Genomic DNA, 23,880 nt, shown 5'->3' with positions numbered 1-23,880 from the left:
TGCCTCGGCTCTTACATCATCTCCCGAATATCAGCATCTTCTGCATCCTTAGAGTAGCAAAGACTGGTGCTCACGCATACTAGAGGTCTCTTTCACGCTCTCGTTGCCGGGTTCCCCTTCTAAATTTCTACCTTCACAGATCTGGCTTGGCGGCTTCCCCACTGTGCCTTTTTTGTGCCGAACCTGAGACAATAGATCACTTCCTGCTGTTCTGCCGCCGCTTCTCTCATTTGAGGAAGCGTCTTTTGCAAATTCCATTTCATCAACTGGGCTTGCCTGTGTCCTCCACGGTTGTTCTTTCCATTGGCGCTTCTTTGCTTGGACGAAGCGACAGGAGTGTGCGCTCTTCTGTGCAAAATTTTCTTCAAGAAACGCAGCGATTCCCATTCTAATTTCTTTTTCCCGCTCTCAGTCAGTACGACATTGAAACATTACAGGCATTGTTTACTATTATGCACATTAAGTCATTGTCCCGTTCTCGATCTCCAAGTTAACAGGACCCTCTCCTTCCGTCTTCCAATCTATCAGACTACATACTATTACCACTCCTTTTCCCATCAAAACTTTCCTCTATCCAGCAATTAACCGCCTGTCTCTTAGCCACTCCCTCGTAGTGGGTATGTGCCAGCAATGTCTGAGGCCTTCCTTCCTTCCTTCCTTCCTTCCTTCCTAATCGGCGCAATGACTTTCCATAGGCCTAGTGAAGGCTTCCCTTTGTTATGTTAAGTGTATTCAGCATGGTCTGTATTATTAAGGATTCCAGGTCCATCCACGCTTACGAATTTCTTTCAGTGACAACGATTTCCACATTATCGAAAGCAATTTCACGCCCTGTTTACGCATATGTTCTGCCACAGCACTTGAGGCTGTTTGATTCCTGCAGAAATCATTGCAGTGCTCTTAACCGCCTTGGTAGATTTCCTGTCTCCCCGATGTAGACTGAGGTTTAATCGTCGCAGGGTATCTTGTAAACGATTCCAGGAACTTGGAACGAGGCAGAGCTTTTTTAACATTTGCAAGATCCCAGCGCAATTTAAATAGCATGTGGGCAATATTCACCTAGTGCCTTTTGAAGACTCGTGCCCTTCGCTTATGTCTAGAATGCACAGGGCCGTCCACCCTTAGTATGAATACAATGGATGGATGGATGGATGGATGGATAAGGCTGAACTCTTTAAAATCATGCAGTGGTTCAAGCCACCTAGCCATGACTTGTGAAATTTTACTCTTGTCTTGATTTTAGCTACCTGCCAGATAGCCTTTACTTGGTTACTTCTACCCACTTAAAATCTACTTTTCCTTCACTGTCCTTAAACCCCAATGCTTTGAATGAGTCAGCCCCGCTGCTTTCCACTGCAGGGTGAAGCCCTTTTAGAGAGAAGTATCGAGTGTTCAGAAGGTATACCTTCTCCTCTCCGCACACAATGCACAACATTTCTATCTCGTGGTACCTGACTCTGTATGTCTTAGTCTGCAAAACTTTTGTCCTGGCCTCAAACAACAAAGAGCTTCCCCTACAATTATCATAGATATTTTCTTTGGCAATTTCCTGCTTAAAAATCCTGTATGTTCCCAGTGCCGATTTCATCAGCATCCTTGTTTTCCACAGAGCTCTCTCTGTTTATTTAACATTTTTCTTAACCGATAATTGCTGACTTGCCCCCTACTGCTGTCCAGATATTTGCTTGTCAATTTTATAGTTCGCTTTCTTCATTTCGTGTCAACATTCTTTATATACAGGTATCTGAAAACTTTCCTAGCCCACTGCATTTCCTCCATTTTTCTCAGTCGCTTCTCAAATGCTATTTTACTGCTAGCTTCTCTGCTCCCGAACGACGCCCACCCCATATATCACCCTGTACCCGCTGATTTGGTGTATTGTCATGTGCTCCCCAAGCTAGCCTCCCTACGCCGCGTTGTTTGATTTCTAACCTTGCTTGAATATCTGGTCTCATGCGCAGGATCGCATTACCGAAAGTCAGGCTAGGAATCATCACCCCTTTCCAGATCCCTCTTACCACTTCATACCTATTGTAATTCCACCGTGCCTTATTTTTCATGACAGCTGCATTCCTACTAGCTTTATTCATTACATATTTTTCATGCTCTGTCAGATACTCAGCACCGTTATTTACCCACACCCCAAGATACGTGTACTCATCCACTACTTCTAGTGTGAACTCCTGTGTTCTATGCTCGCCGCCCTCATCAAATATCATGACTACAGACTTTTCCTTACTAAACTTTAAACCTAATCTATCTCCCTCTGCACCAAAAATGTCTATCAACTTCTGCAAATTCTCCTAGTTGTCAGCCATTAGCACTACATCATCTGTATACATTAGTTCCGGTAATGACTATTTAATCCATTCTCCTTGCTTGAAAAAAGAAGAGTTGAAGCTCCTCTCTAGTTTGGTCCCTAAACCTTGCAGCTACAACATGAACAATAAAGGAGACAGAGGACATCCTTGCCTAAGCCCCCACTGCATCTTTATAGGTCCCAATACATTTTTTTTCTGATTTTATAAGCACTCTGTTGCCTTTATATATACCTTTTAAAAGATTAATTACTCCATCTTCCACATCCAATATGCCCAGTATGTTACACAAATCCTCTTGAATAACGTTGCCGTAGGCTCCCCTGATATCCAGAAATGCTAGTCATAGGGGCCTGTGTTCCTTTCCAGCATTCTCTATACACTGCGCCAATGGAAAGAGATTGTCCTCCAACCTCGTCTGTTTCCGGAATCCATTTTGTAGCTCCCCTAGCACCGCCTCTTTCTCCACCCAAGCCTGCAGTGTGTCCTTTATAATCTGCATCACCACCATGTAAACCACAGATGTCACTGTTATGGGACGGTATTTGCTTATGTTAGCTTTGTCCCCCTTTCCCTTATATATCATGTTCATTCTACTTGATCGCCATTCATTGGGGGCTTTGCCATCCACTACCATTTTGTTCCCTACCTCTATTAATGTTTGCTTGGATTTTGGTCCAATCTTCTTTATTAACATAATTGGAATATCATCTGGTCCTGTCGACGTGCCACTAGCAACCTTCTTTTCTTGTCGTAATGCGAGCGCATGGTTGAGCTCTCTGGGGGGCCACTGCAACCGACACGGCCGCGCATTGAAGCGAAGTGGCAGATGACGCGAAGCGCCACGCCCAGGTCCAACTTCTCCTGCGCCACTCGGCTGCGACGAGTGGCCGTGCCGGACGCAGTGGCCCTCCAGAGAGTGCAACCATGCATTCACGTGTTCAGGGTGGAACACCCTATACGTATGGGACCGCTGCTCGCTTCGACTGACGAATGCCTCGGGGACTGCAGAACCACCGTGCCTGATCGTATTTCTTACCATTGCAACACGTTGTAATGAATTCACATTACTCACTTGCCTACCTGCCATTTCGCTTCGATGCGCGGCCGTGTCGGACGCAGTGGCCCTCCAGAGAGCGCAACCATGCGCTCGCGTTACAAGAGAAGGTTCTTAGTGCCACGTCGACAGGACCAGATGGTATTCCGATTATGTTAATAAAGAAGCTAGGACCAAAATTCAAGCAAACATTAATAGAGGTAGTGGACAAAATGGTAGTGGATGGCAAAACCCCCAATGAATGGCGATCAAGTAGAATGAACATGATATATAAGGGAAAGGGGGACAAAGCTGACATAAGCAAATACAGTCCTTAAGAAACGCACTGCGATGAGTCTCGGTTAGCCTGAGCAGCTGTATGTGGAAGGGATTTAGCAATGAAGAGGGAGCATGCCTGGAGCGTGCGAAGATGCAGTACGTGTGTGCTTCTTCGCTACTATCGCAGTGGCCGCATTAATCCCATAGAATCATCGCTATACTGGAATCTAGAAATTGTATATTTTAAGGTGAAGGCGACAAGAATAAAGCGGATGGCAAAAACAAAATTGTCGGAGCGAACCCATGCAAGCGCATTTCGTACAGCGCTGTTTGTGCTGTCTGCAGCGGCATAGTTTCGTTTTTGTGATGTAGTTCGCGCTAGCGTCGATTTAACTGTGCCAACAGACGCACAAAAAATCACATGGTCTGTAAGTATGTTGGCGTTGGCCTGGGTGCTTCCAGAAGTCGCCGAACGCAGCGGCAAACAAGTGCCTATATAGAGTTTGTGTATAGTCTCGCTTTTTCTGGCCGGCGTCGCCATTACATGCGCATTGAACGAATTCCGGGACGGTGTAAACTACCATCGTGAGATGACTTTCGCGGCGTACAAGGGAATTATGCAACAATTGCATTATGTAACAGATATAGGCGATCGAATTTCAGTTGTAGGGGCTTCTGTGGCAGCTGGACTATCTGGCTCATATGAAAAAATAAAAAAAACGTACCGGGAAAAACGCAGCAACCGCGAACGTAACAGCGGGTTCTACTGGATGTTTGTTTTGCAAAGGGAAAAAATTAATCCTGCCTCTTTTCATTGCGAGGGCTAAAAGCATCCCCCCCCCCCCCCCCCAGCTGCGGAATTTTATCTCGTATCGATCTCGCCGTTTCGCTGTGCCGCATGCAATTAAGCACCATGATCAGTGCGTTTTGTGGTAAAACTTTTATGCGCAATCCTTGCTCAAACACACGCTCACACACAGTGAACTCTCGTTGTTTCGTGCTCCATTTTATAGCTCAAACTTTCGGTCAATCTATTAATTGGAACTGAATTAAGAGCGCCAAGATAGTGGACGCTTGTGTGCAGCGGTGGCTTTGTAGCCATGCTCCCTTTGAGGAGTTTTATATATAAATTTGTCGCTATAATAAACTTTTGAGATTTGCGACGTCTTTCGAAGATGAAGACAAGATATCCAAGGGGCATTACGTTTAGGGACAAATTATGCGCGCGCCATGGATGGGAAATATATATATATGGCCATGTACCAATGGTCAGGCATTCGACGTCTCGATACTTAATTCAAACTATTAAGCGACCGAAAATTTGTTCAAACTATGCCGATTAGAAACGAAGGTTAAGCGGACCGAAAAATAGTTCTTTACGCTGAGTTCGGAATAAAGAGAGCCCGACCACTGCAGAGGGGTTGGTATGGGTCTATTCATTCTTATGCGACCGCTCATCAGCACTGATAGCATTAATAGCGGTGCCTCACAGATTCCACTCTATCGGCCCCGCATGTGCTAAAATAAACTGGTCCCATGTCGTGACAGGAACAGGAGTGCAGCTGGGGTGAGAAACCACTTCGAAAGCACCGTGTGACTGGTTTAGTAGACGAGTGGTTCTCCACGATGGCCGCATGCAGCACGCTGCATTGCCATGCCTCATCGGTCGGGACAGGTAAGCTGTACGGCCGTTACGTATGCTTATATTACCGGCAGCTTTGTCGCACTGAAATGTGCGATTTTGACGGGAGCAAAGTGCCAGTTTGTAAATACCCCAGGTTTTAATTAAGCGATTTCCCCGTCTGTGTACAGTACGCACCTTACACACCTCTGGCAATAATAGCCCTCAGTAGCTGAGAAGGTTAGAACAGGAAAAAATTAATCTGAAAGAGAAGACTATAAATCAAGTTTAGCAAATATATTTACGGCCTTTCGTTAGCAGTTAAAGCCTGATATTACCCAGTTCGTGCACCCGAAGCATAAATCATGAAAACCAGGTTAAACCCAATTCCTGCTCAAAAAGTGCCTTTAAGAGAAATGTAATTTCCAGTGCAACAGGCTGAAGCTACTGCATAGAAACTGGCAGATGTCTCGCACCTCAAAGCAATGGATAAACTGGCCATGTGATGGTTTCCATATGTTGCATGGCATGAATTACTGTGGAAGACATTTTCTTTGCTCTTTTACAGTGCAGTTTCGAGTAATACCAATTTCACAAACTGCCAGCAAGGGCCCAGTGCCACAGAATCAACCTCATTTGCAGCGAGTTGCAATCCTAGTAGCACTGCTAGGACAGTTACCTTGTCTTTGTAAAATACCTACAAGGAACACTCAATTCAAAGGGCCTTGATTACAACGCTCAGCAAGAGCTTCCCTAGCACTGTCAATGCTCAAGTGCTGAGTGAGGTGGTGGTATGGGTACAAGCATCCCACTCACTGATGATGCAATTAGAAAAGGCACTACCCACCTGTAAAAAAGTTGAAACTGGCCCCTCATATGCATTAAATGCAGACACGTGCAGTGCCCACAACCATCCTGTTCATTACCCGTTTACATTTTCAGTGGGCTTCAGCACCCTTTTAGCAGTTGTCTCAAAGCAGCATGTTGGTGACATTTCTTTTCCTCATTAGCTTCAGACTGTGATGCGACACACGGCAAGCACTTACCGCAAAGATGAGTAGGTTACTCAGAGGAAACAATGAGGTGGTCGGGTATGGTCTTAAAAAAAAAAAAACTGCTTTGCAACACGGTTTTTCTATAGGGCCAACGAAGTTGTTACTCATTTATTCATACGCTTCATTAGTTACTGACAAGGCGTGTCAGTAGGAATACTTTATTTGGCACAGAAGTCCTGGCCAACGCGGGTCTAATGCGACTCTGCTTGTAGGCCAAGGTGCAGACTTGTGGGCACAATCTTGAGCCAGTAGCCTGGAACGGGGAATAGGTGCCTGGGACCAGAGAATGCTGTGCCGCCATGCAAGGTTGGATGCCATGAAAAGAGAAAAAAGTGTGCAAGCTCAGAACAATAAGATGCAACTAATAAACCACTACGAGAAACCCTCAAACAAATACACAAAAATGCAATGCATATGAGAGAAAAAGATAAGGACATCTCCCAACAGACTACAGCAGCCCACGCACTCCTGTAGTGGCTTTGCGTATGAACATTAGAAAGGTCCTCAAAAAAAAAAAAAGAAGATAAAAGGAACATTGTTAAAGGTGTGCCGGAGAAACCACACACAAAAAGAAGTGTGTACAAGACACAGACCAAGAATGAATGAAAATAGCCAAGACAAACAACGACAGGGTTTCTGAAAGGCTTCTGATGCTGGCATACAGGAGGTCACAAGCTCCATATGCTAAACCCAAAACCTTAAAGGGGCGAAGACACCAAATTTTTGGTTGGAGTGTTCTTAGTTTCAAACATTGCACACTCCCACCAGGCGCGTGATATGTGCCCCACGATTCAAATATGCGCATTAAATATTATCGCATTATTTATACTGAGCGATTTCGGTTTGAGTGTCGGGGTGCGTTACGTCTCTCCAGAGGAAGAGCAGCAACCCTCGTCATGTGGGTTCCAAAAGTAGCGACACAGGGACCGCTGCATCGTCTGCTCTCATACACAGGCTGTGCATACCAGGGCCTTCCGAAATGCCGGCCAGTACTGCGATATGCTTTATTTTCGAGTAGTTCAAATATTAAAACAGATATTTGAAATTACAATACAAACATGTTTCCACAAAACGAAGTGATGAAAAGAAACATTTCACACAAATATTTTATTCCTCATCATTTATCACAACCTAAAGCTTATTGAGCATCTCAATGAATGAGGGAAAATCATGTAGAATGGTACAATTTGTCTGAGCCATAACTGTTTTCAGGAAAAAACATGACAGCTTGACTTTGTAAGCTGCCGAACGACGATCTTTCAGCTTTTCACTTCTCGGCCTTTTGGCAAAGATCATGGCACCGAAGCGCGGTCTTGTGGTAAAGGATCCGCCTCACATTCGGGAGGTGCTGTGTTCCATTCCCAGTGCCGCCGGGTACCCACCGGTTTTTTAATGGGTATTTCCTCCGGCATGGTGCTCGCCTCATCTAGGGTGAGATGCTTGGGAAAAGGGTCCTCAACCAAACCGTTGCCTTGACGTATAAGAGATAAGTTCCGCCGTCAAGCAACCCTAAATCCCCCTTGTGAGGTAGAAGCCTTTCTTTTCTTTTTGCCCGTCATGCACATCTGGCGGTGCGTGTGAGCCAGCCACAACGGTAGAAGGCAAATACCGCTGCGCTTTGCTCGAAGGGGGTTTGTGAGTGGAGAGTGCTACGGCACATCTCTCGTGAGGCTAGAGAAGTGAACGTTTCATGAACGTTGAAAGTTTTGTAACTGGCACAAGGCGAGAGTTATGGACTGCAGGTTTTAACCACGTGGAGTCGTTTTTGTGCCCGCATTTGAAGGGAATTTTGAGGCGCAGACTATCCTTCGCACGCGGTGCACCCCTGGAGAGCCGTGAACTAGGCCAGGAGACCGCCTGTTCCCATTGAATTAACCGGCTAGTGGACCGGAGGCTTGCGGGAATCGAACACACGACCTCCCGTAGCCGAGCACTCAAGCACGAGGCCACGGCTGCAGTGGAGAAACTCTTCTTGTTACAGTTCAGACACTGCAAAGGCGTATGACGTGATGTGGCATTGTTGAGAAACAAAATCACATAAAAAATCGTTGAACAGCACCTTAAACTACAAGAGTGAGAGCATTAACAAGACGACCTCTTCCACACTCCCCTGTGACACCTCCACCTGTGGAATGCTGCCCCAGATACAGCATTCTTGACGGGGCGTGGCCCGCTTAACTCTTGTGTATGGGTTTCACCACACTAAAATCCATGGCTGTAACGGACCCAGAGAAGCTGGCACATTTCAACTAGGAATCTGTGCAGGAATTTCAGCAGCTGTTTTCCTTCTCACTATACGAAAAGTGAACGACTGATCTGGACTCTTAGATTTGGAAGTTTGCTATAATTAAGCTCACAAGTTTTTGTTTTCTTTTAATGGTTCATAAGAGTGGTGGCCATATGTGCTGACATTACATGTGCTTTCACAGAAGAAACAAGCAACTCTACTTTGAGAAAATTCTGGAAAACTTCAAAACGGAACACTCTGCATGCTTTTAGGGGCTTCATACACTGCTCATTGTACTGCAAAACAATACTTCAGGCTTTCAAGAAGGAACCCTTGAACAAGAAGGCTGACAAAGGTTGGTTTCCTCATCACCGAAAAGTACTGCATTTTAATGCCTTTCCAATGAAGGCACACTCTGGCATCCCTTTCGATAGCAGCAATGCCACAGCACAAGCACCAAGCGATTTCCACAAAAAGTAACAGCTTTTCATGGCCTCGTCATCACAGCTCGAACCACATAGAAACTAGCCTCTATTTGTTTGTTTCTGCAATAGCCTACAAGATTGACGAGGCCTGAGAGCAAGATTTACAGATCGATTTTGATGCCACACTGGGGTGGCGTGGCACCTCGCATCAGTATACTGAAAGTGCATGAATTCTGCACATTACTACGACTACGGCTTAATCCACAGAAAATACTTTTGAACGTAGCTGTGTCTATTCATATGCACCAGACCAAATTTAATGCAGAGCGTGGCAACCTGTACAGAACCAACCAGTATATACAGTGCTCACTTAATTGAAGACAAGAAAAAGACAGCTAAAACTGACAAGCTGCCATGCCTAATACTCGTTAGAAGCAAAAATATGTCATGCCAATAAGAATGGACCGTGTGCTGGACACTCACAGTATCGTTAAAACTCTCGGCAGGCCCCTGCGTTAATTTCAGTCCGTCCTTTTCCGTTTGGCCGCTCTCTTGGTGGTATCCCTCACAATTCCCCGATTTTTGCAGGTAAACGAAATTCCTCTGACAATTCTAAGTTGCTAGACACCGTTTAAAACCGTCACAGCCCTTCAAAGAAATACAGTAGAACCTTGCTGTTCTGTTCTTGGTTCGTGTAATCTGCAGTATCACAAAACCAAAAATTATGCGTGTTGTGCTATTTTTATTCACAATACGAATCCTGGATAACTTTTTAAAATGATTCTCTGGTATACATGTCCATAACTTTGCAAAATTCTGACATGATGCTTGATTTGGTTTATGGGGTTTAACATCCCCAAGCGACTCAGGCTATGAGAGACGCCGTAGTGAAGGGCTCCGGAAATTTCGACCACCTGGGGTTCTTTAACGTGCACTGACATCGCACAGTACACGGGCCTCTAGAATTTCGCCTCCATAGAAATTCGATTGCCGCGGCCGGGATCGAACCCACGTCTTTTGGTCCAGCAGCCGAGTGCCGTAACCACTCTGCCACCATGGCGGCTGACCATATGATGCAATCAGAGACCGAGAGGAAACGCCAGCCAAGATAGTCATAATTTTTTTTGGATGCTTTGCCCAAATGCACCTGAGCACTGCGGAGAAGACGCCGCTGCTGCCCTGCACAAAGGCAAGGACACAAAGCATCTTAATTAAGAGCAGTTGCGGCTCTTCCACAATGCACAAGTGTAACGGGACAAAGTATCTGAAAACGCTAAGAAATAGTTGACAGACTGGACGTGCCATGAAACTTCAGCCCCATGGAAAAAAAAAAAATATGGAAACAACTTGCAAGCGCTAGAAAAGGAACTTTTCAAAATTTGTGCCAGCACATTCACAAAAGTTTTAATGAAGTGAAAGTGCCAATAAATGCCAGAGACTAGGAAATGGCACAAAACCTGGACATACAGACAATCACGTGCAGACCAGCAAAAATTTTTTTCATAGGTGCTAATTCAAGCTTGTTGCTAAAACATTGCATTCATAACGTCAAAAAAAAATATATAATATATATATATATATATATATATATATATATATATATATATATATATATATATATATAAAGGAGGGGAAAAAAAGAGGGGGGACAAGACAAAAAAATAAAGGGAAGGTGGCACAAACCTTTGCCTTAAAAATGCAAAAGGCCTTGTCTCGTACCATTTGGGGACGCTATCATGTCAGGATTTCGCATTCATTGAAAAGCAGTGTGCAATCACCTTGAAATCAGTGTGTGGCAGACTAGCCAGCAATTAAATTACTGTAATAAAATTACAGTAATTAAATTACTCTTGTGGCCTGGTAATTTAGTAATGTAATGAACTACTTTCAGGCAGTAATTTCACGGAAAAGTAACTAATTACTAGCGATATTACTTTTGCTGCATACCGAGTCCATGCTTCTCGTATCCACCATGCTTTGGCCTCGCGTTTGTGGAGATGAGCATATACAAAGTAAAGATGCAGTTTATGGGGGTTCAACGTCCCTAAGCAAGCGACTCGGGCTATGAGGGACGCCGTAGTGAAGGGCTCCGGGAATTTTGGCCACCTGGGGTACTTTAACGTGCACTGACATCGCACAGTATACGAGCCTATAGACCTTCAACCCGCGACGTCACGAAGATGCGGTGGCGCTGATGTCAGCAGCGACTTTCGCATGGTAGGCAAAACAGCTACGGCCAGCCGGTGCCTACCGCAGCTGCTGCAGCTACCGGCGGCTGCATATCATGCCTGCGCACTGCAGAAGCAGCATGTATTGATCAGCTGCGTCACTGTTCGATCCACATAGTAGCATAAAAAAATATTTAAATTAGCCCCGATAGGCTTCTCGCAATAAATACCGCATTAGTAAACTGGCTAACGGGGAATGGGCCGCGGTACTAAAGCGCGAAGTCTGGGAGTCGATTGGCACTGCCACTCAATATACTTAATAGCATGTAAGTTACTGCGTTCATTCACCTGAACATCATCATAGTACGCTTATAACTGCGCAAGGAAAAAATGCATGTATGTAGCTGCGCACGCATTTATCACCTTGAGCCAGTGTGCACGGGGCCCCCGCCGGCAGGTTCACTCGCCCCCAAGAAATGCGTTCTTTTGTTAATAGCACAGCATGTTTTAATGGCACGTTTTATGGCATTTGATATTTACTAGAAAGTGTTTCTTAATATGACGGACGTAATTATTTGATTCGAGTAGAATGAAGTCTGGTAAGTTCATGCGCGGTCACATGCTTTTTCATTGCATCATGCATGTGTCATGTTTCATGATGCAGTCCATGACCGCGAAGCTTGTTTGGAAAGAAGTAGCCGAAGGCGTGCTTTTAACAGACGTGTCGATATTGAGAGGGGGTGAGGCAATGAAAAGTATTTTCGTTATTTATGCATGCAATATGAAACTAAATTTGGTGCAAATATGAAATTGCTACGCTAGTTTCGGTAATGCCTTTTATTTTTAGCTATACCTGGTGCAGTTCTTGGGTAATTAAAATTAACACCCTCGTCAAGTCACCTCAAGGTCCTAACTAATTGAGTAGAAAGTGTGCAAATTTTTTTATGCCAGCATGTTCATAAAGCCCTGTTCTGTATATGACGCTATTACTTCTTTCTTTAGATGATCATGTACTTATGCACGCATAGTTATGTGAAAACGTTTCTTACAAAAATAGCGAACATAATACTGCACGTGTAGGAAAAAAAAAATCGAGAGATAAATTACACTCCTCAACGTCTCGGGAATTGTTTGCGACAAATAGAATCATTCTATTTTCATGCGTTACGAAATCACGAAGGTGTGAGTGATGCCAATCGCAGAAAATGTGAAAGGTCAGAAAACTAACCTTATAATTAATGTTTATTTCCTCGTTTTTGGCCTCTTCGCTTGCACTTAGGTCAAAGAAATGCGGCCCTGAACTCAAAGAAAGCCTCAAAGGAATTACCTCACAATTTTCGACGACACCGCATCTCGAAAGCGTACGTTATAAATTTCTACTGAATATTTTGCTACAATTTTTCGTCTCGAAACAGAAAACCCCAGGGATAAGAAAGAAAATAATTCCAGAAATCAAAAATTTTCACCAAATCGACCAGTTTAACAAGGGGAGAAGTCGGCCTGGCTGGTGAGTGATCCTGCGGATAAAAACAGCGCTTAAGCGGGACAGCTAGAGGAGAATAAGGACACGACGCTGTCCCTACTTTTCGCACAGCACGACACCTACGTATGGCAGCAGACGGTGAGCGCACGTCTGCTCCGCCGAAAGATCGCCAGCACATCCTCGCACTACTGTCCCGAAGCAAAATCATTCTGGCTAGAGCAGAGTGTCAAAAACTTCCTATTTTATTCAATGCCTAGCATAGAAATCAACGGCAGGAACGCTTTGTTTACTACTAACCATATATACAATACACAGCGGTGAACTATTTCTCTGAATACGCCGCACGTGGCCAACGCGAGCCCGTGTACTTCAAGAAATTACTAAGCTGTAAGCATCAACCATTGCTGTGATTCGCAGAAACTGAAAACGCACCTACAAGCCTTGAAAACCCGCGCTCAACACCTCTCCGCGATGACACTCCCTGGCCTTTTGCCTACCACGAGCCCGCTAGCGACTGCAGCGCCACCTCGTTTGTTTACAAACATGCAGGAGGTCTATAGCATTTCATCTCCACCGAAATGAGACTGCTGCGGTAGGGATCAAACTAAAGTCTTTCGGGCCAGCAGCCGAGCACCATATAACCAATGAGCCACCACGGCAACTCCCAAAGCAAGAATAAATTACGGAGGGCACTTGAGACTACTTCCATGCTTTGAAGGAGAAAAACATTCACCTTTTAATTTATATTGTTTCCTTCCTTTCTAGTGACACACCTACTCATTAGCATACAGTCATATGGCAACACATACATTAAATGAACCATTACTTGCCATGAAGCAACGCGGTATTGTGGCCCATGGGTTGCGCGATCGCCTCGCAATCTGAAGGCTCTTGGTTCAATTCTCTGCACCCCCGGAAGAAATTTTTCTCTTTGCTGATGATGTCATTAATTGGGGGCAGTGGACCACTTTTTCTGGACATCGACAACGACGCCGGGTATCGATGTTAATGTGCCACTTAAGGCTTGTGCCTTAAATGCGCACAACCAGTAATAGCCAGCACCCCAGGGAAGCGGCGCACGCGGACGAGAGGCGATGTGCGTGCAGGCGTCAGCACTGCTTTGGTGAAGAGTCTGCATATCAGTCACAGGACTGCTACGCATCTTCCTGCACTGCATATGGTCTCACATACAAACGCACAGCATGACCACCAGGAGAGCTCCATCACCAAGGCATGCCATAAGACACCTTCGCGCAGGCGTACTGCGAGAGCTTGAGCAAGTACTTTGACGTCACCGCACTGACAAGAAGTCTCAACTGACATATCTAAGAAAGTTGGTTGTGAGTTGTGTTTTTGTGGCCTCATTTGAGGCCCTATTTCTAACTCATGGGCAACACAGGCAACAGCGTCTCAGCGACTTGCAATTTATTCCCAACGACTTGCCTCCAGAACAAATCAATTGAACAAGAGCAAAATTGGCAGCTTCTCTGCACCACTGTGCATTTCTGGGATGATGCATGGATAAGCAGTCAATGTACTCCCGCTGTTTACGTGGATGACAAATTCTTCAAAATCAGGATGGTGGGACCATATTACACATTGAACGATGTACTTCTGATTGAAGAACGATATGAGAAAGATCTCATCTACATCAGCGAAGTGGCTGTTCAAATTGACTAAAGAGGGGAAAAATTTCCGACGCCCATTTTCAAGCCCAGTGGCGGTGCAAACAAAAAGCTAGAAATTTCGCACAAACTATGACCAATGCACAACATTTTAGCATCGAAACTAATAAGTAATTTTCATTACTTAAGGCAGGTAATTGTAATGTAATGTCATTACCTTTTGAAACCAGTAATTAGTAATGTAATTTAATTACTTCTGTGATTTCTAGGAAAGTAATTAGGAATGGAATTTAATTGCTTCTCAAAAGTAATTTTGGCATGTATGGTGTGTGGTCAGCGGCTGCCTAGGAAACTTCTCAGTGTCCTTAAGTTCTTACGCAAACGATGATACACCACCCAGTTTCCTACATGTGACAATGGAATATCGTGACGAAGACGACGAAGCTGGCAGTGGCATGGTACGGACCACTCGCGCTAGGCCAATGGCCATTAAGACATATCTCTACCATCGTTCATCGCGCCTCTCTTTGGCCGGCCACCACGTAACAATATTACACACCCCACAGCATTTGCATTGCAGGGAATGGCGAAGAGCATTTTCCATTTGGTTTTCTGCGTGCTAAAGGAGTATAGACACGTAATTTTGGTGGCATGTTTTCTTCTCTACAACAATGCAGAAAATACTACTACGCATGAATCACCATGTGATATTCGCCCATGGCCGCTAAATAATTTATAATCGAAGTTTTTCTGTCACGCTGTTTTCAGTTTCAACAGCCGAACAATCGGTGTGATGTCAAAGAGTAGTTTTGTGTCACGTGAGGCATGGAACAACACCCGTATAATCGCTGCTTTGTTATAATTTACTACAGTGCTGAAGCCAGCCTTCTTCAAGAGCCGGAATGACAACTAATGCGGAAGAAGCGATTATATATGGCAGTTTTTTCATGCCTCACGTGACCTGTAAGCACACATTGGCGCCACAGTCCTCATTCGGCTCTTGAAACAGACCGAAACAGCACGAGAAAGAAATGAGATTATAAATTATTTAGTGGTTATAGGAGAATACCAGGTGATAATCTATGTATAACAATGCCTTACGGATCATTACAAACAAAAAACACGCATCCAAAAGTTAAGTGCCTATACTCCTTTAATTCTTTAGACCCACCATTTTGATCACTGATCTTGCTTTGTAGTTCATCTCCTGAGCGACTTAGCGATTTCACCTGCGAATCGCAGATTACTAAGGTGTTCGCCATTAACTCTCATCCCCAACTGTTCCAGATCCAGGCCTCGGAATAGAGCAGGTATTCCTAAATGCCTCCTGTTTACATGAGGTATACTTTGTTGCAGAAGAGGCATTGTGGAGACTCATTTTTTTGCATGATTGGTGATGTATTAGACACTGCAGTCAAAGACTTCTGCAGCACAGTTTCGTATTGACACTGTTACTTCCATTTATTGACAAAATGCCATCCAATGAAAGTAACGCCTACATGGAAGCTGAAGACAGCTAAACCCGTACTGTTTGGAAAAAACTGCAGGCGTGCCAGACACTCGCCTGTTCACTTAAATACGATATAATAGAGCAGCTGGGACACGGGACCTGGCTCATATGCCTTCGAGGCTGCGCTAGTAGCTATGTGATTAAAAGGTTTCACTGCGCATTCTTTGAGAAGCCTCAGGTATCATCTTTTACCAGGTCAACGGATATACCCAGGCTGCTTTCAGTTCAAGCATATTGTTACGTGGCAACCAGCCGAATAATAAGCGGCGATGAACGATGGCAATGAGATGATTTTAATGGCCGCTCGCCTATATATAGCGCGACCTTTCTGTTCCCGCACCACTGCCAGCTTCGTCGTTTTCGTGACACTACCCGGGGCTGCCGAGCGATCGTCACGATAGTGAATAGAATACACCGACGAAGAGATGCGCTCAGTGGAGATGGGTTCAGAGGATGGTACAACAGAAAGGGCATGGGGGAAAGTGCTGGCCCCCACAATGAAAGATATGTGTGAATGAATCCTGGTCCACGAAGCTTCCGGGTCGCAGGCCGCCAGGAGCCGACGGCCGAAGCCCCTGGACGCACCGAATGGCATGGGCAGGGGGGTGGTGTCCTCACGTGTGGGTGGAGTCTCAGGTCGCTCGGGTCATGGGTTCGGGTCGCGACAGCGTCGTCATGTCAAAGTGTCTTGTGGTCGGGGCGGGGGACGGGGCTGGGGTGAGCGGAGAGGTCGGTTCAGGTTCGGCGGGCTGGGGCACAGCCAGGGGGGGTGAAGGAGGTGCACACCGCCGACGATCACGGCAGGGGGAGGACTCCGACGAAGCTCCAGGACCAGGATGGGGATGATACCCCGCATCTCACACCAAATGTTGCGTGGTGACCAGCCGAATATTAAGCGGCGATGAATGATGGCAGTGAGATGATTTTAATGGCCGCTCGCCTATAATGCGACCTTTCCGTTCCCGCACGACTGCCAGCTTCGTTGTCTTCGTGACTATATTGCCGCTTTGCACAGTTTTTCTGCAGTGTCAAGAGGTACGCCTTAACGAGGTTTTACTGTACCTGTGAGTACTAACGTTGCTGAATTTGATGCGCCTCAATGTGAAATCTGAACGGATTCATACACCTCCTGCAGTAAGGCCCATAAGCCAACTATAAAATTGAAGTTGTGATCTATTGCTATGCGATGCATTCTGAACAGGTGCTGCCCTTGATGATCTCATAGATAACTTTGACCACAATGGCAACACAGACATCAAAGGTTGCCTCCAAACTATAGCTCGCCACTATTCGTGGCATGTTTTCCGCTGTTCGACTGTCTTTTTCCACAGTGGCCCACTCATAACTTACCTCAGTTCTGATTGCGGGGACAATCCAGCAAACAAGTCTTATGCAGTGCTGTCTGAATGGACCTTATAGCCATGCCACTGCTCTAATTACACCACACCACTTTCACTCGGTCCCATGGCGCCACTCCTAACAAAGGTGGGGGAAGGAGGAAGTTGGAGCACCACGAAAGCCAAATGTACAACAAGGTCGTAGTGCAGTGGCCTCACTCAAAGCTCTTGCCCTGAGCTCAAACAGCACAGGTACTTCTGGTTGAGCTTACAACTTTGCAATGCCCGAGCTGACAGCTCACCAGCCACACACATCGAAACAAATTTTTAATTACACATGCCAACAACGCCACATCTATTAAGATATGGAAGATGAGGTTAAGCCATCTATGCTCTAACCAACCCAAAATTCTTACCACTGTCAAGTAGATGACCTCGGTTCTCTTCGGCAATACATCCAGCTCATTACTGTTCACAGCTATGGTAAATTGTCATTTTGACCTCTGAGATTTTTTCATCAAGAGGCACAAGGGCAATTGGTTAACTGTCTGGTTATTGGGACCAAGCGCCATTAAGCAATCACTACAAGCTTTGGGCAAACACTGCCTGAAGGGGCCAGTGAAAATCTTGCACCAAAGCTGCAAATTATACTGTTTGAAAGGGCATTACTTTTATTTATTTCTACCTCAGAGGCCCACAAGGAAGTAAACATGAGGGGTGGGCTGACAAGTATTAAAACCCCCTGTTACAGAATTTTTCAGAAAAGGCAAACTCAAGAGCTAAACTATTCATCTACATCCTTGAGGCTTTTTTTCCTCCCATAATCCCTACTGCAATAGAAGCTGTGTGTTGGTGCTTGAATCTGAATTCCACACACCCATATGCATGCAGCACACATCCTTTACCAGCATAGCACCATGTAAGATCATGTCAATGCCTCATTTGGGGGCAAGGGGTGCAAGCACACAGAACAGTAGGAACAAAACGCAAACACTAATGTTGTGTGAGTCACTCCTGTGATCTGTCTTTTGGGCTGCATGTCTCAAGATGAAGAACAACCCCCTCACCATTTCTTAAAAAGTGAAACTACAACAAACATCAACTCCTAACTTGTGAAAACAAAACGACAAACATTGAAGGAAGAACATAAACATGTCTCGTCCTTGTCTTTCCATGTATTCTTCAATTACGGGAACTACTTCCTCGTTCAGCTACCTGCCCTACCTACATTTGTTTGTGGCTTCTCGTCTCTCGCCACTCCTTGCCTCTAGGGGCACAAACGTTGCCAGTTTCACAGCAGGAGGCCCACTTTCAAAATTGTAATTTGCTAGATCCGTGCAGGCAGGCTTTGTTCATTTGGTGTTTGCAGGTGAATGCTGTTGTCTTAATAGTGAATGTTTCCACGTTTCCTTTTTGTTTCTTCATTCTATGTAATAGCTAGGACAAAAACTGTCGCCCACCCAATGCAAAGGAAGCAGCCACATAATCGTAAGGTCTCTTCCATTTGGCTGCACTAGTTCAAGAAGTGAAGCACGAGTTCTAGGCTGGCTTGCATTCGCCAAAATGGAAGCGCAACTGCGGTGCAGCAGTATGGCGGTGCCATGTGTAGGTCAAAGAAGCGGAGAACGTATGGCACTCGTTATTTAAAGAAGTGATGACAGTTCTTTGTTGAAAGGTTTATGGCTTATGGGGGTTTAACATCCCAAAGTGACTCAGGCTATGAGGGATGCCATAGTGAAGGGCTCTGGAAATTGACCACCTGGGGTTCTTTACCATGCACTGACATCGCAGTACACGGGCCTCTAGAATTTTGATGGAGGCAAAATTCTAGGGGCCCGTGTACTGTGCAATGTCAGTGCACGTTAAGGGAGCATAGAGACCTAATTCTGGTGGCATATTTTCTTCTTTATAATGAAGCGGAAGACACTACAATGCATGAATCACCATGTGGTATTCGCCTACGACTGCTAGATAATTTATAATAAAATTTTTCTGTCACGCTGTTTCGGTTTCAACAGCCGAATGAGAGTTGTGACGTCAAAGAGAGGTTTTAGGTCATTAGAGGCATAGAAAAACTCCGATATAATTGCTGCTTTATCGTTTTAATTTACTGCAGTGCTGAAGCCAGCCTTCCTGAAGAGCAGGAATGACAAAAAATGTAGGAGCACCAATTATATTGCAGTTTTTCACGCCTCACATGACCTACAACCTCCCTTTGAGGTCACAGTCATCATTCAGCTGTTGAAACTGAAACAGCGCGAGAAAGAAATTCAGTTATAAATTATTTAGCAGCCGTAGAAGCACACCATGTGGTAATCCGTGTATAATAATGCCTTACGCCTCATTACAAAAAAAGATTGGTTTGGTTTATGGGGGTTTAATTAAACCCCAAAGCTATTCAGGCTATGAGCGACACCGTAGTGAAGGGCTCGAGAAATTTCGCCCACCTGGGGTTCTTTAACGTGCACAGACACTGCACAGTACACGGGCATTTCGCCTCCATCGAAATTCGACCCCCGCGGCCGGAATCGAACCCACCTTTTTCGGGTCAGCAGCTGAGCGCCATAACCACTGAGCCACAGCAGTGGCATCATTACATTACAAAGAAGAAAACACGCACCAAAAAGTTAGGTGTCTATGCTCTCTTAAAAAACCCCAGGAGGTCAAAATTTCTGGAGCCCTTCACTACGGCATCCCTCATAGCCTGAGTTGCTTTGGGAAGTTAAACCCCCCCCATAATAAACCATAACCTTTCAGCAAATAACTGCCATCATTTCATTAACTCGTGTCATACCTTCTCTGCTTCTTGGACCTACACATGGAGTTAGTGACTGTTTGAGGCGTCATAATGAAAACCTAAGTGGTCAAGTCGAGTCGCATGGGCAGCATTTCAGCGCCAATTCGTAAGTCGCCTGCGTGTACACATGAAATGATTTTTATTTCTTCTGTGAAACGACGATTTCCTAGAGCAGGTTGATGGTAAAATTCATTGCGATTTGCTGCTTGAAAATTCTTAAAAGTGTTTCAGGATTTCGGTGGTCGTTGGTGTCGGCGGCATGCAGTTGGTTGCAATTTCGTGACGACAGCAAGGCTATCAGACAATCGGGCCTGCACTCGACCATTAGTTTTGGAAGCGGCCAGTGCCAATTTGAATTTGGACTGCCTGAACTGATGCTGCACGCACCACCGCAAAACTTCACAGGACTAGTGCAGAGAGTGCAGCCAAATCAAAGAAACCTATCATGACCACAATCTTAACAAAGTGTTAGTTTGGGCTTGTTGCTATAGCATATTAAAAGACATAGCGCAGCACAACGAGACAAAGAAAAGGATCCCACAGACGAGCGCTTAACCTATGTGCTCCTTTTCTCTGTCCCATTGTGCAGTACAGTCTTCTAATATCACCACAATGACCTGTCACACACTGCAACAGTGCCTTGTGAGCTTTATGCACCTCACAAGTTTCCAAACAGTCAAAGGACATCAAGCACATTGTCCACTATGTTCATCTCTTTAAGGCCTCTTTACAGCATCAGCTGTAAGAAGGTCTTAACATTAGAGGCCTTAAAAGGAAGCTTGCTTTTCCAGTTGCTCCATGCGCTCCATGCTAGTTTTCCATCTGGGTCCAAACACCCAAACACCTTCCCCACGTAAAACCGATGTTCGATGCAGGTGGCACAGCACTCACTTTAAAATTCTCACAGAAGGTGGAGGGCTCACCTTGTGGCACCTTAAAGCCTTTGCTGCCTCAGCATTTTAAAGTCCCATTTGTTCAGCCTCTGCACCAGCAAGCGAACGCCGGACTCGAAGCAGGAATCGGGAAGGCCCGTGCAAACCAGAAAACTGCCTGCCAGTCTTTCAAGTGCTGTTTTCTGAAATAAATATGAATTTAAAAGAAGAACATGTTTCGCTCTGCAGACACCAAAGCGTAATCGTTTATCTCGCCGCAATTTTTGCACCTGTTTTTAGAAAGCGAATTGTAACAGCACCACACAATTGTAAAGTGCAGCATTAAGTCAACACTCTAGACTTTCCCAGCCGCGCGGCTACAAAAAATCGGACCGCGTACAAAACTCATCGCAAAAACGATTAGTTCAACTCGCGACCGGCAATAAAGCCGGTCGGTCGTGGTTCAACTGAACTGTTGTCCAAAGTTTCCCGCCCTTTTTCACGCAAAAGCTGGTAATTATGCGTGTTTTACATGACCATGAGTTACGTTGGGCTGGGTTGCCAAAAGATATAAAAACACGCTCAGCGCCTGCTCTTTTCCGTAGACTTGCACAGAGGTTTTGAGCAGAACTTACGATAAAACAGATGAGTCTTTCCCTCCGGGCCTTTGGGTCCACTGCCGGGAAAGCGGGCTCAGTGCTAGTCCTGGGTTATCTGCTAACACAAAATATTCGGGCGCAAGGAAGTTGAAAACGGAATGCTGAGTGTCGGTTAACGGGCACTCACTCAGTAAGTGCATACCAAAAGACAGAAAGAACAAATTACTCACGTGCAACACGACCGCGCGCGCTCATTTCGCCGACCGGCCATAGAGCTACTGAAAGCAATGCTCGGCTCGTCTCAAACATGGCTCTAACTGGCTTAAACCGCAAAAAGATTGCAGGACTTGACGTCTTTTTTTTCAAACCGGATGCGACGTCATGGGTTGAAAAAAAAAAAACGCGTTATTTCGATTTGTCTGGTTGCAGCCGTAGTCACTGCCCCACGGAAGAAGGCTATTTTCTTGCTCCGTGGTCGCAGCGCTGATCTCCACTAGGTGGCTGGATGCCGCATTCCCGCTTTCTGAAGTGGGCGCAAGCATGGAGGCGCCATCTCTTTTCGGTAGCGGAAAGCGTCACGATTAGGCCGCCGAGGCGAGCGCTATAAGGAGCGCGGGCCCTTTGAATATGCCGTTCCTGTCGTTTCGTCTGCTTCTACTGAAGCGCTTACAACATTTTCGACTAATTAAGCGGAAAAATATCAGAACAAATGATTTAACGAGGCTTTACCTTTTAAAGAATATTGCTTGCAATGCTCGCCTCGGTGGCCTTGTCGTGACGGTTTCTACTGCCCAAAACAGATCGCGCCACTGCCGGTTCTCAGCGAAAAAGCGTCGTCTGCGGGTTTTGGCTCGCCGATCTCTCGTAGACGCTTACGTTTTCGCATCATGTGCGCCTGAACTAAGTAAGTACCATTGTCAAACTTGCTACGATACAAAAGTTACCATAATACGCAAGCTCTGTGTGCAGTTTCACCGCAAACGAGCCAGCGGTTGAGGCGGGGAAATTTTTGAAAGTGTCAGCGATAAAAACGCACAATACTGTACATCACAACAAAGAGCAGAGTTGGCGACGCTAGCGCAACGGGACGACACAGAGCTGAGCAGACGAGGTTCCGTACGTATGTACTGTGTGTAGCGACGTTCTGTCGTCTGCTAGTGTCGTCCCATAGCGATGCAATGGACCCTTATTTTTGAAACGTCTTTCCCGAGGACTTTGCTGCTCTCCTCATGCAGTTGGCGGCGCAACAGGTGGACATTGTCATGAAAAAAGACGAGAATGTCGAAAAGACAAAATGCTAACTGGGAAAACGAGAACTGAAAAACCGTACTGAGGTCTGATTTCATGCACTGCCAAAGGCTGACTTCCGGGACAAGCTGCCCAACTTCTGGTGGCTTCACTTTCGGTATCATATTTTCGGTAAGGGGGCTAGAGTGGGCCACCCTACTTTCGGGCGCCCGATGCGGCAGCCAGCCACCTAGATGAGATCAGTGGGTCGCAGACGGGATGGTAACAACGTTCATGCAACGAAAAGAAAAAAATTAATATATCAAACCATTGAAGTTGTAAGCTAAAGAAGGTACCGTAAAGTTAAATGCATAACTTTGCTTAAAAACATAACGTTGCGCGCTTTTGCGACATCAACGACGCGAGCATGGACGCAAATACGTGAATGGCGCTATGAATTTGCTGTGCGGCTCTGTAACTCTGTTAAATGGCGCGCTTATAGTATTGTGCGTTTTTATCGTGAAGACTTTCAAAAGTTTCCCCGCCTCAACCGCTGGCTCATTTGCGATGAAACTGCACACAGAGCTTGCGTATTATGGTAACTTTTCTGTCGTAGGAAGTTTGACAACGGTACTTACTTAGTTGAGCCGTGCATGATGCGAAAACATAATCGTCTACGTAGAGATCGGCAACCAAAACCCGCAGACGACGCTTTTTCGCTGAAGGGCGGCAGTGGCGCCATCTGTTTGCGGTAGCGCAAAGCGTCACGACAAGGCCGTGGAGGAGAGCATTGCAAGGAGCGCGGGCCGTTTGAATATGCCGTTCCTGTCGTTTCGTCTGCTTCTACTGAGGAAGAAGACGAAGACACCGAGCTGTGTGGACGTATTCTACATGGGCTCTCGCTTCACAGCCAACTTTTGGCGGAAATACTGCATTCTCTGAGCTGCCGTTTTTGGGAATTCTTCGGAGCATTGCCCCGTACCCGCGAACAGCAGTTCTGGCAAGTCAACGCCCTTTTCTGTGTGCCTCACAGACTTCTCTACACGCTGCCGTGCCCTCAGGGCCCTGGGCCCTGCGCTCGCTTGTTCGAGCCAGCCGGCCGCTCACACGACCTCAACTATGAACTACACCGTCGTGGGGGATGAGATTTCGCCCGCGGAGCTGGCGTCCGGAGAATGGGAAACCGTTCTTCGCCTACAAGACCGCGCCCGGCGCCTGCAGCAAGACGCCGCCAACGATGACTCCGGCGTTCCTGCCAAGAAGAAACGGAAGCCGCCCGCTATCAAAAGGCGAGTGCCGCT

The 23,880-nt window shown here is 45.8% G+C and overlaps 1 long non-coding RNA gene across 2 annotated transcripts; it reads right to left on the bottom strand.

Moving 5' to 3' along the window:
- Positions 1-6,408: 6,408 nt before the first annotated feature.
- LOC144114992 (uncharacterized) lies at positions 6,409-21,837 on the bottom strand. 2 transcript variants are annotated; one of them, XR_013311188.1, is made up of 4 exons: positions 21,583-21,837; positions 21,389-21,470; positions 20,805-20,956; positions 6,409-6,598 (listed from the first exon to the last, which is right to left on the bottom strand). It is a non-coding gene; the product is annotated as an uncharacterized LOC144114992 (long non-coding RNA). The 2 variants fall into 2 exon arrangements; XR_013311187.1 differs by having other exon boundaries at positions 21,389-21,467; positions 21,583-21,835.
- Between the last annotated feature and the right edge of the window lie 2,043 nt (positions 21,838-23,880).

This window comes from Amblyomma americanum, chromosome 1, assembly GCF_052857255.1.
Source record: "Amblyomma americanum isolate KBUSLIRL-KWMA chromosome 1, ASM5285725v1, whole genome shotgun sequence".
NCBI lineage: Eukaryota > Metazoa > Arthropoda > Arachnida > Ixodida > Ixodidae > Amblyomma > Amblyomma americanum.
Note: the sequence above shows the minus strand (reverse complement) of the source record. Positions and strands in the feature narration are given on the sequence as shown.